We start from the raw sequence: 6126 nt of genomic DNA, 5'->3' as shown, positions 1-6126 counted from the left end.
TGAAAATGTGACTTCTTGAGGACAGGAAGCTTGCTTGTTTCAAGTACTGATATACCAGTTGTAAAGTGGTGGTGGTGGTGTGTGCTGTTGAGTCACTTGTGACCCATAGCGACCCCATGCACAGCAGCTCTGAAGCCTGCCCTGTCTTCAGCCAGTCTCACTGATTCCGATACACCAACCCCCATTGCCCCATAGTAAGTATTTGTGAATTGAATGACCACTCTCAGCACCCTACACTTTGAAACACACTATAAAATGAAAGAGCAGTGTTTGTCTTGCCCCTGGATTGTAGACACTAAGGGAACAAGAACGTGTCTGTGTTGTTCTCCATATTGTCCCCAGGGCCTGCTAGGTGCCAGCCTGAAACCAAACATCACATATTTTGGAGAATGATTTTATGATCCTTGGGGGAGCTCTGATGGCCTAATGGCAAGAAGTTTCACTGCAGTCCCAATGGCATGTGGTGTGAGTCCATAAACTGCTCCGTGGGAGAAATACGGGCATTGTCCTCCTGTGCAATTAACGTCCTCTGAAAACTCACCGCAGGATCAGCTGTGGGTTGGTTATGACTCAATGGTACACAACAACATGTTGTCGGGTGCCATCAAGTCAAGTACAACTCACAGAGATCCTATGAATAACTGATCGATCTATTTATCTATCTATCTATCTATCTATCTATTCTATAACTTGCCATCCTCACCATCTTTGGCACACTCAAGCTGAAGTCACTGGGTCAATATACCAGGTTGAAGGTCTTCCTCTCTTTTGCTAATCCCTCTACCTTCCCAAGCATGATGTCTCTCTCCAAGGAATAACCACTCCTCCAAACATGCCCAAAGTATGTAAGGTGAAACTTCATCATCTTTGTCTCTAAGACGCACTCTGGCTGCACCTTCTCTAAGACATAACTCTTTGTTCTTTTGGCAGTCTGTGCAATCTTCAGCACTCTTCTCCAACACTCTAGTCCAAAACAATCAATTCTTCTGTCATCCTTATGCATTTTCCAGCTCTCAGATGCATAGCAAGTAACTGAAAAGAGCATGGCGTGAATCAGTTGCACCTTAGCCCTCAAACTGACATCATCATTCCTCAATATTTTCAAGAGGTCCCTGCCTACAGGCTTTCCAAGTCCAGTACGTCTCCTGATTTCCTGATTGCTGATAACAAGTGTACTGATTGTGGATCCAAGTAAGGTGAAGTAGTTGATAGTCTCAATCTTCTCTCCATCTATCATAATGTTGCCTATTGGTCTAGTGTCAAGGATTTTTTTTTCTTTGACATTGAGATGCAATCCCTATTGAAGGCTACAGTGTTCAGCCTACTACAGCTGGTGCTTCAAGTCTGCCTCACTTTCAGCAAGCAAGGTTGTGTCATCTGTATAACGCAGGTTATTTATGAGTCTTCCTCCAATTCTGATGCCACATTTTTCTTTAGAGAGTCCAGATTCTTGACTAATTTGCTCAGCATACAGCTGCCCCAAATTCTATGTGCCCAAGAGAGAAAGTTGGGGCTGAACACAAGTAGGGTGCTTGGATTTCAGTGCCATTTCTGCAAGTCCAGAATGACACATTGGCTGCAGACCTCTCCCTGATGGGGCCAACATCCAGGTGCTTCCAGAATGAAAGCTTCTGGATCACAAGGCTGGGAATGGCACTTCCAGGACAATTGCACACCACATGGGTCCTTGTCAGCCTCCCCCACTGAGCCTGGTCTGCCAGAGGAGAAGGTGGACCAGGCCTCCCAGCCCTGCCGCTGGGGCCTCGGTCCTGCAGCAGTCAAACCTTTCTTGGTGGATCAGATGCCCCCCTTCATCCCTCTCTAACTCCTAGGGCCCTGCTGTATCCTATTCATTGTTCTCCAAAGCCAGTGCAGCCCACTCCTGCTGAGCTCTGCCTCTGCCTTTGGCACCTCCCACAGCTGCCCTTCTCTCCACCTGCTCCTCACCACAGAGCCTGTGTCACATCGTGCCCCCCACCCTGGCTCTGAGCCTCCAGCTCGCTCCAGTGTTGTTTTCAGACTCAGTTCTGCCATGAACTCACTCATCTATCATAAAAAACTGCACTGGGCTTGGCCACCGTAGGCATGTTACTCAGCCTCTCTGATCTTGCACGTCTTCCCCTGTAACAGGGGGTTGAATAAGGTGATATACATAGAAATGCCTTGTGAGCATTAAACACTGAAAGAACGTAAGGTCTTTACTACTGTCTGCAAAGCAAGCATCAGGGCCTTTGCCCACACCATTAGCATTTAACACATGCCTCACCTGCATTATCATCTACCAGGTGAGGAGAGCAGATCCCAAAGCCTCCACCTACACAATGCTCACATTCTTTCTTTATAGGTGATGGTTAAACCATAGCGAGTGAATCTGGTTCAAATCCCAGCTCTACCACGTAAGTAGCTCGTGACCTTGAGCATACTGTTTGTACCATCAAGTTGGATCCTACTCATAGCTGACTCTCCAGGGGGTTTTCAGAGTCCATTTAATCACATGGGAGGAGATCTGACCTCTTTCTCTCTCGGAGTATCTGGTGGATTCAAACCACTTACCTTTGGTAAACTATTTTTCAGTTATGGAGGTAGCCCCTTACTTCACCTCCATACTTGAAAAATAGGTTTGTGGGTATTGTTCCCGAGAATTTCCCTTGCCGTGTAGCTCTGAGACTGAATCAATACAATTTGCATAATGAATGTGGCCCAGAGTTTGCCCGGCCTCCTCATATTTCTCTTCCTTTCTACTATTCTCCTTTGGGGTGCCCACACTTCCCCAGATGGTACGTAATCTCCACTCTCCCTGCTTTGCTCAAAATCACCACGGTTTTTAGATCTTTAAACAGGACAGATCTCTAGAAGCCTGGGGAGGTGATACACCCAGGTCCTCAGGTTCAAAGGAGAGACTGGACACTGGCCAAGCTATCAAAGTGAGAATTCACTTCTACTGCTCTTTCCTCTGACACTGATGGTGACAGCCCACAGCGCACGCACATCTCAATAGGCATCAAGGGCAAATGGAAAGCCAACAAATTAAAGTCTTATTTGTTGAATTTGGAAGTGATACGATAGGGGGTGGGGGACATGGGAAGCCAAGCCATACTCGCCTTTGGAACTAAGAGACAGCTCCCTCCCACAGGCTTGCTGTTACGTCCTCCACCCCCTCCCCAGCCCACAGCACCAGCTGCACTGCCTGGGAACCAGGGACGGGAGCCCAGCCCAGGGAGTTCCAGGGTGTGGGGAGCCGGATTGGGGGGGCGGGGATACAAACCAGGCCTGGTGAGCCCTATGGGATCTGGGTCAGACTGCAGAACTGTGGGGTGACTATATGGTACAGGGAGGGATGCCAGAGATCTGGCTTCCAGGAGCCCACCTGAAAGATGTTCTAGAGTTCATTCAGTACTGCCGGAAGCCAGGTGTCCCTCTAAAGGTGTAATACCTAGGCTTTCCCTTGAATGCCTTCTTTCTGGTATCAGGATTCTGAGGGAGAGCTCAGGAGCACAGTGCCATGGATGGTGGGTGTTGATGCTTTCCCAGTGCTCTGACGCTCTACTCTCAGCTCAAAGTGTCCCGCTCTGCACTCCCTCCACCTGGCCCAGTCCTGGGAAGAACTGGGAGGAAACAGTCCCAAGAGTGATTTCTAGTCTGAAAGATCTAATTGTTAATTGCTGCTCCAGAGCTCAGTATCCCCACTGGGTTTAGATGTAATGTGGCCCACGCAGAGGCTGCACCCACATGCTTGGAAGGGGAGCTTCACCCCGGGCCACAGAATGAGTCGCTGGAGAGTTGACCCCAACTTACGCTGACTTCATGTGTGTCAGAGTAGGACTGAGCTTCGTGGAGTTTTGTGGAAGTAGATCACCAGGCCTTTCTTCCAAGGCACTCCTGGGTGGACTTGAACCTTTCACTTGGCAACCAAGTTAACTATTTATACCATGTAGGGGAATCGAGGTCACAACACACTAGTCTCTAAAATCTGGGCTTCCAGAGGGGAGTGGAATAATGATGATGATGATGATGATGATGATGACAATGACAGCTGTAGCCACACGGACTGGCGTGTGTGTGTGTGTGTGTGTGTGTGTATGCTTGTAACATGACCTTACACTCTTTACATTGACTGCACTGAACCCTCACAGTGGTCCTGTTTACAGACAAGAGAGCAAAATCAGAGAGGTGAGATCACTTGTTCAAGTCACTCAGCCAGCACAGGGAAGAAGCCAAGTTTCAAGCCGAGAGCCCTTCCTGGACCAGCTTCTTATATTAGACTGCCCCCTAGTGAGAAGAAAGAGGAGGCTGCCGTTGCTGCAGGCAACTAGGGGATCTTGCTCCGTGGCATCCCAGGGGCCCTTGACCCATATTTTTCTGGTAGCTTGGTGCTAAGGTATTATGCTGCCAACCTAAAGGCAAATGGTTCAAATCCATCAGCTGCTACTCAGGAGAAAGAAGAGCTATTTCCCCCAGTGTGATTTACAGCCTCTGAAAACCAGCCTCTGAGGGTCAGATACAAGTCAGTCTGAGTTGACACATAACACCAACAACAATAGAGCTGGAATTGCTTCCAAATCAATGCACTTAATAGGGAAGAAAAGATGAGAGGGACACCTGGCTGTGACCATTGGGTAGTCAGCTTCTTGGGGCCAAGGATGCAGTTAGTCTACCCTCTGGACAGTCTTCCCTTAATGCCTATCCAGTCGCTGCTCAAAAAACATTCAACGCCCCTCTGTCGCCTAGTTGGTGATAGAATTGTGGAGGGAAGCCCTTGGCCCTGTAGCCATGTTGAATATCCTACCCAAAAGTCTGTAATAAACAAATCAATAATTAAGAGAGGATACACATTAGCCTTTGAACAGGTTCCAGGGAGAACGTACTTTTTGATCTTACACAGCGGTGAACAAGTGCGTGTCCAAAGTTGGGGAAGGCTGGGGCAGCAAGACCAAGATAGGGGAGAACAGGGCGGGTGTGGACCTGGGGTCCTGTGGGGAGGGAGTCCAGCCTGTGGGGGGATCTGTGGGTGCTGGGCTGCACAGGTGAGCCTAGGAGTGGGGTGGTGGTGGGCTCTGTGTGAGGGCATGGTGGTGAGTGGGCGAGAGCCCACAGTGTGCCGGGCGCCACATATGTGTGTGTGTGTGTGGGGGGGGTGCTGTGTGCACGAGGAGGCAGGTGCTGGGACAAGGGGCGCCAGAAGCTGCTTAATAAAGAGTATTTGGGGGGTCTTTGTGCTCTTAGGCCAGATTGAATTAGAAGCCATGCTTTTAATCTGCTCACTCTCCACTACCAGAATGACAAAAGAGATGTTTTAAATATCAACCCCACTTCCGGACTCCCACTGTTTGCTTCCCTCGCTCCTTGCCTCTCTTAAGATGACTAGGAAGCCAGGAAGCTGCTTCTTCATGTCTCATCTAGTTCCAAGCCCACTGGGCTTTTCTGGTCCCAGAACTTGAAGAAACAAGATATTAATGCTCTTGCCTATCAAGTCAATTTGGAGTTAATCCACCCTGCCCCAGCCACACTCACACATCTCCAAAATAATGGCAATAATATTACAGCTCACTTACTGGTTGCCATCAAGGTAGTTCCAAATTACAGTGACTCTCAATCCAGTTTCAGAGTCTGCGAATCCTAACAGAAGGAGACAAGTCCATCCTTCTGCCTAAGAGCACCTGGTGACTTCGAACCGCCGGAGAAGACACAGCCTTTGGTTAGCAGTGTGCCAATTTGATAATTACAGAATGATAACATTGCAAACAGATGTGTCGTGGAAAGAGTGCGACCAGAATGCTCCTTCAGGCAAGGATGGCAAAGCTTCTTCTTTCATGCTTCAGACGTGTAGCTAGGTGAGGCTATTCCTTGGACAAGGACATCATGTTTAGATAGATGGAGGGCCAGTGAAGGAGAAGAGCCCCAACGAGATGGATTGACACTGTCACTTCAGCAATGGGCTCTCATGTCTCAGAGATAATGAGGATTGCAGCAGGGTAGGGGTAGATTTCAGGCTGGCTGTTCATAGGATCGCTATGAATAATATTCAACTCACAGCACCTAACAACAACATTTGAAAGGGAGAAGGGGCACTTCAGTGGTAGAATTCTCACCTCCATTCAAGACTCTTAGGTTCATTTCCTGGTCAGT

This window comes from Elephantulus edwardii, unplaced genomic scaffold (assembly GCF_000299155.1).
Source record: "Elephantulus edwardii isolate Elephantulus edwardi_28Jun2011 unplaced genomic scaffold, EleEdw1.0 scaffold00041, whole genome shotgun sequence".
NCBI classification, from domain to species: Eukaryota; Metazoa; Chordata; class Mammalia; order Macroscelidea; family Macroscelididae; genus Elephantulus; species Elephantulus edwardii.
This window is presented reverse-complemented; position numbering follows the sequence as displayed.